The following is a 7,986-nucleotide window of genomic DNA, read 5'->3' as shown; positions in this document are numbered from 1 at the left end:
GGAGTCTGCTGATGAGCTGTGCGTCTCTCCCATCTCCAGCGTGTTGATGAGGTGTTTCATAACATCTCATTCTCTGAACCTGAACTGCCCTAGAGTTTCGGAGAGAGAGAGAGAGACAGAGAGAGAGAGACAGAGAGAGAGAGAGAGAGCCAGAGAGAGACAGAGAGAGAGGGAGAGAGAGAGAGAGAGAGAGAGAGAGAGAGAGAGAGAGAGAGAGAGAGAGAGAGAGAGGACTTCTCACACAAGTTTACTGTTACACCCTCAGGTTGAAGCCTGTGTGGTTTTCGGAGAATGCATCAACATCAAGCAGTCAGTGGAGCTCCCTGGGGGGACTGGGAGGTTGTGGACGTGATGAGAGAGAGTTAAGGCCCCGGTCCATCTGCTACAGAGCAGTTGTCAAACGGGGGGCACAGGGTCCGGGGTGGAATGTGAGGAGTGGTTCTGGCCTTTGAGTTATTTGCCATCATCCGCCTGGGCTGGCCAGTACATCCTAAGACATGATGGGTGGAGATGGTATCAGCGTGCTTCGGCAGATGAGAAATTGAACAGGTGCACATTTCAGTGGATGTCTGTGGGCATACGTTGTGGGTTTAGAACTGCCGTGAGACACTCAGTGTTCTGGAATGGTGAAGTGGAAGCCCAACTCACAACTGACAAAAAAGTCATCTGGAAGAAAATGTATAAGGATTGGGGCCTCTGAGAAAATAACCTTTCACTTAGTAAAATTCCATGTCCAAAAACAGCTTTTCAAAGGTCAATTCTAATGGGAAACCAGAGGCCAAATGATTTGACAGTTAGCCAATGGCCAGCGGTAGGAACACCAGAGCGGTTTGTTTAACTTGAGAGGAATTCACAGTTAAACCTCAATGTGATCCAACAGAAATAAACAAATGTTCCCCAAGTCCAATCCTATCCTTTGAGTGTGGCAACAGCAAAACAAGTTTAAAATTTTGAGAAAACATGCACGCACAAACACGTTCACACTCAATGCCATCCAACACAAACAAATACACGCTCCCCCCTGGACCACAAGAGTTGTGGCAACAGTTTCAATGTGACAGTACTGAAGACAAAATGGAAGCACTCACACACAAACACACAGGAACAAATTGAACAATAGACTGTTATGAAGAGCAAAGCCATAACTTGGCATAGTGTAGACCACCCTGGCAGTCTTCCTGTGATGGGAAAACAATGGCAGATCAAATACCCTTGCTATGTCAGCTGTTCCCTTGTCATTCCATTCCATCCCCTTCCTTCAGATCTTATCATGCTGGCACATTACTCCCCTTTCACAATGGAGCATTAAACAATTCTTAGAAAGGCCCTTTATATCACAGTGTCCACGTTGGTGGTTCATCCTATAAGCTGTCGGTTCCCCTTTCCCCTGCTGTAAATTTGATGAGATAAAGAGCATCCCTGATTGCATAACCTATATTTAACCTCAACAAGGACACGAGTCTATCAAATCTCTCTCCGAAAATGTCACAGTTGGCCGCTGTTGCAGCCTCTATGGTATGTTTAGAGGGAGGGGCTGAGAAGGTGTCAAAGAACCTCTGGGACAGTAACTGTGAAAAGGGCTCCTTTTTACTGTTTATAGAGGTCGTCTGGCCTTTTCTCACCTAATTGTTGACCCATTTGTAGGGTCATTAACATGGTAGTTAGAGTTATTACTTGAGTGAAATTTAAACATTCCCAGAAATCATTCCACGTCTGCAATTGTAACAGTCTTTCATCGCATGGGTGTGATTGAGTTTGGAACATCTGTGAATATGTAATCATGGCTCTCCCGATACTAGGAATGTAAGGTAATGCAATCAGACATGGTTTTCATTCACCATGTAAAGGACAGAGTTCATGCATGATTATTCTTCATTTATACATCAGCACTCCCTCAGGTACAGTATTCCTTCTATCATAGGTGAAGGGGTGAGAAGAAGGGAGGGGGGGGGGGGGTAAGGAGCAGCTGGTGTGCGTTAGTGGCGTGGGTGGTGGAGATGTGGCAGTGTGGATGTCTCCCCGTTAACACAGAGCTGCTGGGTGGAGGGGGGTCCGGACCAGGTGGCCATTTGCCCCTGAGAGTCACTAAGAGAGAATCCAGATGTCTCCTCGAAATTGGTCTCCAGTGTTGAACTAGGAAAAGTGTCTCCCACTAAGGGCACCCCCAGTGCCGCGTTGCGAGAATTCCCTCATTTTGACAATGTGTTTCCTAAAAGGTTCCCCCCCTCCCTGATACTTGATGAAATGCTTCGTAGCTTGTGAGTCCCCTCTCCCTGATCGGCAAGAAGGATCTGGTGTCATTGGACCTGCTCTCGTTCTACCAGCTGCCCAGACTCTCTGGCTCGGCCTCGCTCTCTCAGTCTGTTCTCTGGCCCTCACCCCACACACACACACCGTCCAAGTGAGCTCATTGTCCCCTTCTCCACTCCTGGCGGCGTGCCTGTGTCCTTCGAAGGTCCTTTGTCCCAGGAACATGTATGATCACCCACCACTGGATACCCTTCCATTTTATGCGAAAAGATGGAATTCGAAAAAAGACGTTCCCCTTAGATGTTGAATAAAAGTAAAATAATATGGCGACATGGTTTGAGAACACTTGTGGGGGGTTAGGTCAACATTGCTCTAGATTCTCTTGGGATTTACAAAGTTGCCACTGCATCGCTGTGAATTTATCTTGAGAGGACTTCAAATGATCTTTTGCGTTCCTCAGATATGTGATAGGCTAAGCACGGCTTTTCCATTGAGATTCTTCTGCAGACGATTCAATATTCAGAGATCTTGCCATTTCCTTCATAAGATAGCCTAGACAATTCCTCAGAAAGAATGTTCTGGAATGTATTCTTGCTTTCATGCTCGCTTGCTTCTCTCTCTGTTTTACAAGTGAAATGAAGATCGGGTCTGCCAACATCTGCTCAGATCAAGCATCCAGTATATTCACTTTTATATGAGACTTTTTTACCATTCAGGTTGCTGGGCTGCACCACATGCTCCCCATCTCTAAGGACAACAGGATAAAGATATTGGATTATTTTCAGCAATATCGTTGGCCTGGCCACCCTTGCGGGTGAAATCACCTCTAAGCCGGAAGTCTGGTCTTCAGTCATCTCGTTCCTCTCCTCTCCGGGAAGAATTATGACTCGCCTTTTATCACCTTGGTTTATGGAGGTAGTCTTTTTGAGCTATGGTCGCAGCGCAGCCGAGGACGCATACTAGGTTGTTTGGTATTTCTGAACTGTGACTGGATTCGAGGATAGGAGAGTACACAGTTGTATGACATAGCCTCTGAAAGTTCTGTAGATTGCTTACTGTTAATTAGTCTCAGATGGGCACAAACCCATGTTTTATTTCCTTTAATATTTCATTTTTATGAGCTTGTTGACTGTAGAAAATATTACCATATTGATAACAGACCCCTGACGTCACTTAACATGCCATTTACTTTTGGAACAACATCTGAGAAAGTTGTGCCATTAAACATTCAACATGCGCATACCCTTCAAAGGCAAATTGAATGTCCAGTCTAAACCTGATATCTTGTTTCACAACATCACAGGTCACCTGCCTTGTCAGTTCCCAGCTCAGCATTCTCCATCGGGGTAATTTGACATCTGTGAGAGCCTTTACAACCCACAGTATTGGGCAATTAATATTCGACACGCCCGGATGCCTGAAACTCCAGGCATTAGCGATAATAAAAACCCAGTCTCATCCCTTCCAGTGGAGAAACTGAATCTGTGCTACCAGTGAGTCTTGGTGTGTGCAGGCCAGAGGGGATTACATGGAGGGTTTCCACAGCTTCACTGCTGTGAAATTGATTCGGGAGCATTTGGACTCAATGCATCACGCCTGGTGTGAAAAGCCTGCCTGGCTATGCGTCTCCTATAGATGGATGGATTCGATTGGATTGAGTTACAGTATCGAATGTCATATGATCCATACATCTACATCCTTAGCAGAGGGCATATATTTATGAATCCCAATTTTGGCAATGTGGGGGTTGTTGCTATGGATGCTGAGGTCACCACATGCGTTCCCGTTGCTGAGCTTCACCTTTATGGGGCTCTGCAGTTAGTTAACTGCAGGTCATGCTCAGCCCCTGGAGGGAGCATGTATATTGTTCCTGCAGGGATTAGCTGGAAGGTGGAGCAGCCACGTGACTCGGCGCATAACGGTCCCTCTCTAATGGGAGACAGGCTCCCCTCCGCTGCTGGCTCTCACCAGAGTTCCTGCTGCCTCAAGGTGCTTCCAAGACTCATTGTGGCAACCCAATAGAAATGCGCATCCTCTGGAACAAACGGAACAAGTGGTCTCTTCCAACTTGGTATTAGAACACATCTTTGAACCAGTGGTGGAATCAGGAAACAACCCGTCTGGTAGGGCTGGATGAGGGAGCGGATGATTTAGTGTGGATGGGTGACAGGGATGGAGGCCAGGGGGAAGTCCTAGGGACGTGTAGCGTCTGGGGACCCTGGGTTCAGGCACCTTCGGAGAAAAGCTTGTTTATCATTCAGGACTTCTTACTCATCCTCAGCAATGTTTCAACTGCCGCCCAGATCGTTTTCCACAGAGCCTCCATGCACTGTCCTATGAATAAGCTCTGTGTGAGCAGATTCCTTAGCGGAGCTCTGTATAGTGGAGAGATGTGTCATGGTGTTTAGCTCCAGATTAGCTCAGAACAACAGCTGTCTGTGATGCGAGTATGTGTATTTGTAGAGTGTGTTGTGTGTGTGCATATGTGTGTAGTGGAAGTGCTAAATGCAAGAGGGATCTGAAGTAGGGTACAATGGCCACATTCTTTATTCGCTTCGATTCTGCAGGCTGTCGCCAAGCCAGCATTCCATCCCAGAAGGCCAGAGGAGACACTGGCCTAGTAATGAACATCGATGTCTTTCTAAGATCTCTGTGAAGCTGTTTCACTCAAATTCAATTTCTACACTGGGGAAAAACCAACTTTGCCCCAGCACTGTCAAAATCAATGCTTTGGTGAATGCCGTGACTTGGACGACATTCATTTGGTGTTTTCTGTAATTGTGTTATTGTTATGATGACATATTTCTGTGCTGGAGGGGTGTGATTATTTACTGCAAAGTCTACTTGGGCCTCCGAAATGTGTTGACATTTTCAAAAGCTTCTTTGTGTCTTTACCAGCATCTTAAATCAAAGATTTCATTTTGCATGAGCAACTCAAACACCAATCAGTAAATGGAATGGCCTGTCAATAGCTGCACCGTAAATCAACCGTGTCATAGCTGGGCATGTGGATTCCACCCATCCATGTTCCCTCTGCCTGCCACAGCAGCTGTAGAACGATGTTATTACTGGTCCTAATTCAGGCTGGCACAATGTGTCTGGGCAGGGCAGCGTGACTGAGGGGCAATAGGGTTGAGGAGGGTGAGGTCGTCTTTTTGGTGCCGTTCCCCAGGAACCAGTCCAGCCCGGCTGTTGTTGAGGATCGCAGGAGGCCTCAGACTCTGAGGTGTGACTCTCTCTCTCTTAGAGCTTCACAGTACATTGTTGTTGGCCTGGACCCAGTCTGTTGGGTCAGTCCCTCTGCTCCCCCAACACCCAGCAGTGCTGTTCCCATCCCATCGTGCGAGACGTAAGACTCGCCCCTTTCATGCTGGGCCCAGGAAAATATTAGGATCTTTGTTTTATTTGTTCTTTTGTTTCGAAAAAATACGGAAAGAGGGTGTTGCTGTTGTAAATGCGGTCTGGAAGTGATTTGTTCTGGGGGTTTTTTGGGGGGGGGGGGGGTCAGGGATTTCTCTATTACTGACTCAACCTTTGTCTTCCTCCAGGGTTTGTTCTCTAAAAGTAACAGGAAGGACCACATAGCCTTTGGTGGAGTCAGCAATTCTGAGCGACAGTACTGTAAAACAGCGATGATGTCATACCACCGGTGCACTCAGATCGAATCACAGTCATTTCTGTGTACGCTGACGGCCTTGAGTCTTGCCAAGGCTGAGAGGCTTTTGTCTCCTTCATTATATTAAGACCTTCCCTCCATAGTAGGCCAGGCCATACCTAGCATCCCTGTATCATGCATTCATTTTGATGTGATTAGTTGATCAGGTTACATGATATTTAAACAGCCGGGGGTCAAAACGAGCGGATTCAGCGTAATCTGGAGAGGCATCTGTAATTCCAGCCCATCAAACACATCCTCTGAGCCCGTTTGTTGACAGATGTATCCTTGGTCACCATGGTGACCAGATGGTGTTCTCTCCCTGGCTAAGGGCTGAAAATATATCTGAGATCTGTTTAGTGTTTTGGATGAATTCCCTAGGGGTTATTGTATTTCACGTCGTGTTTTATACAAGAATCATTTGTTGGCCCTACCTACCTATCTATTTCCACTCCTAAATAACACTATTGTATTCAAATGTGACAGGGACGCTAATATTTCATCTGTTATCATTCGACCTCACACCTGACCCGCCCTGATTTATGGAGGCACTGTACTCGGTGAGAAAAATCTGACTTTACAACTGTTGTTTCTGTTGGGCTGCGTGTGCCCTTGAGCGTATTGCAGAAAGGAGTACATCTGACGTCTGTACTACTCTGCACGTCTGAGTGGGAAGGCTGGTGCTTGTGTCTAGTTCGCCGCTACGAATTGTAGCCGACGATGCATTCGACTCGGGGTCCTGACACATGCTCTCCTCCTCCGTAATCTCCAAAGACTCCATTGTGTCTCCTACAAAGGCTTCCTTTTGCTCCTCTCCCCTCGTCCACCACTCAAGACTTCAGGAAAGCCCCCTCTGCGACGGACACGAGACATTATTGACTGCTTGCCAACTCCCACAGACAGACGGAAAGCCAAAGTCTTTAATAGCTTTAATTGGATAGTTATTGAGTATTAGACCCCTGGGCCATGTCTTGCACATCAGAGCATGGAACGAGCACAGGTTTTTCCCGACAAGACCGTTAATGGTGAATGCCGTTCACCTCCTGATTAGGAAACAGCTCCCTGTTCTCAATCTGCTGTCCCACATCCTGTTCCTTTTCAAAGTGACTGTTGCAGGAAATAGCCAGAAGAATCTTAATTGAAGTCACGTTGAGTCTGTGCACATTGTCATACGCAAGCTTAAGCTTTCATCAGCTCCGTTTCCTGAATGCATTCGATTTAGTCAGCACCTTTGGAATGTGCCAGCAATATGTTTTAAAGAGGAATTGTATATTGACACAGAACAATGTCATATATGAGAAAATGGAGGTTCAGTGAAGCATAATGGATTTTTTTTTTTACATGCTACACAATCTCTTAAACAGAGATCTGTTGGGTAGAATCGTTCTGGAGTTCAATTCTATTGTTGCCTGGCTCTCCCAAGTGATCTCCAATAGCTTGTGCATAGTGTCTGCCTCACTTGACTTTTCAGTGCCAAGAAGACTATGATTAGCAACAGATCACAACTATCTGGCCCGTCAATCATTATGTCATTTCTCTCCTTGTGTTACAGACCTCCGCACGATCCCAAGGTTTCTTGGCTGGAAGTGTGCTTTTTCTTTACGTGTATAATGAGACTAATGTACAGAGGTCCCAGTGCAGTCGTTCGGTGCAGGGTGTGTATCTGAGATGTGGGTAGAACAAGCAAGGGAGAGGGTCTCAGCAGTTTTAGAGGGTGACATCATACCTGGAGGGCCCAGGGGTCATTGGAAAGTGTTCTCTGCCCCAGCCCGGATCCCTCCTCCCTCACAGACCTGGAGGTGTTGCTGCTACCATCAGTAGACAGGGACGGTGCGCGCAGGAGCCTGAACACACAGACCTGCTGACCTGCTGATGGGGGAGGGGAGGGGGACCCATGGTCCTGACAATCAGGGTCACGTCCCACAAGCCAGAGGCCCTCCTGCTGTCAACAGAATCAGGGTGAGCGCCTCACGTCTAACAGGGGAGCCCCTTGTGTTAGAGGCGGGGACCCCATTACCCCGGGTCATGTGATCTGTCACTGTTCATCACCCAACACACCATCGCTGTACACGCATCACTGT

Source organism: Hypomesus transpacificus, chromosome 24, assembly GCF_021917145.1.
Source record: "Hypomesus transpacificus isolate Combined female chromosome 24, fHypTra1, whole genome shotgun sequence".
Classification (NCBI taxonomy): Eukaryota; Metazoa; Chordata; class Actinopteri; order Osmeriformes; family Osmeridae; genus Hypomesus; species Hypomesus transpacificus.
This window is presented reverse-complemented; position numbering follows the sequence as displayed.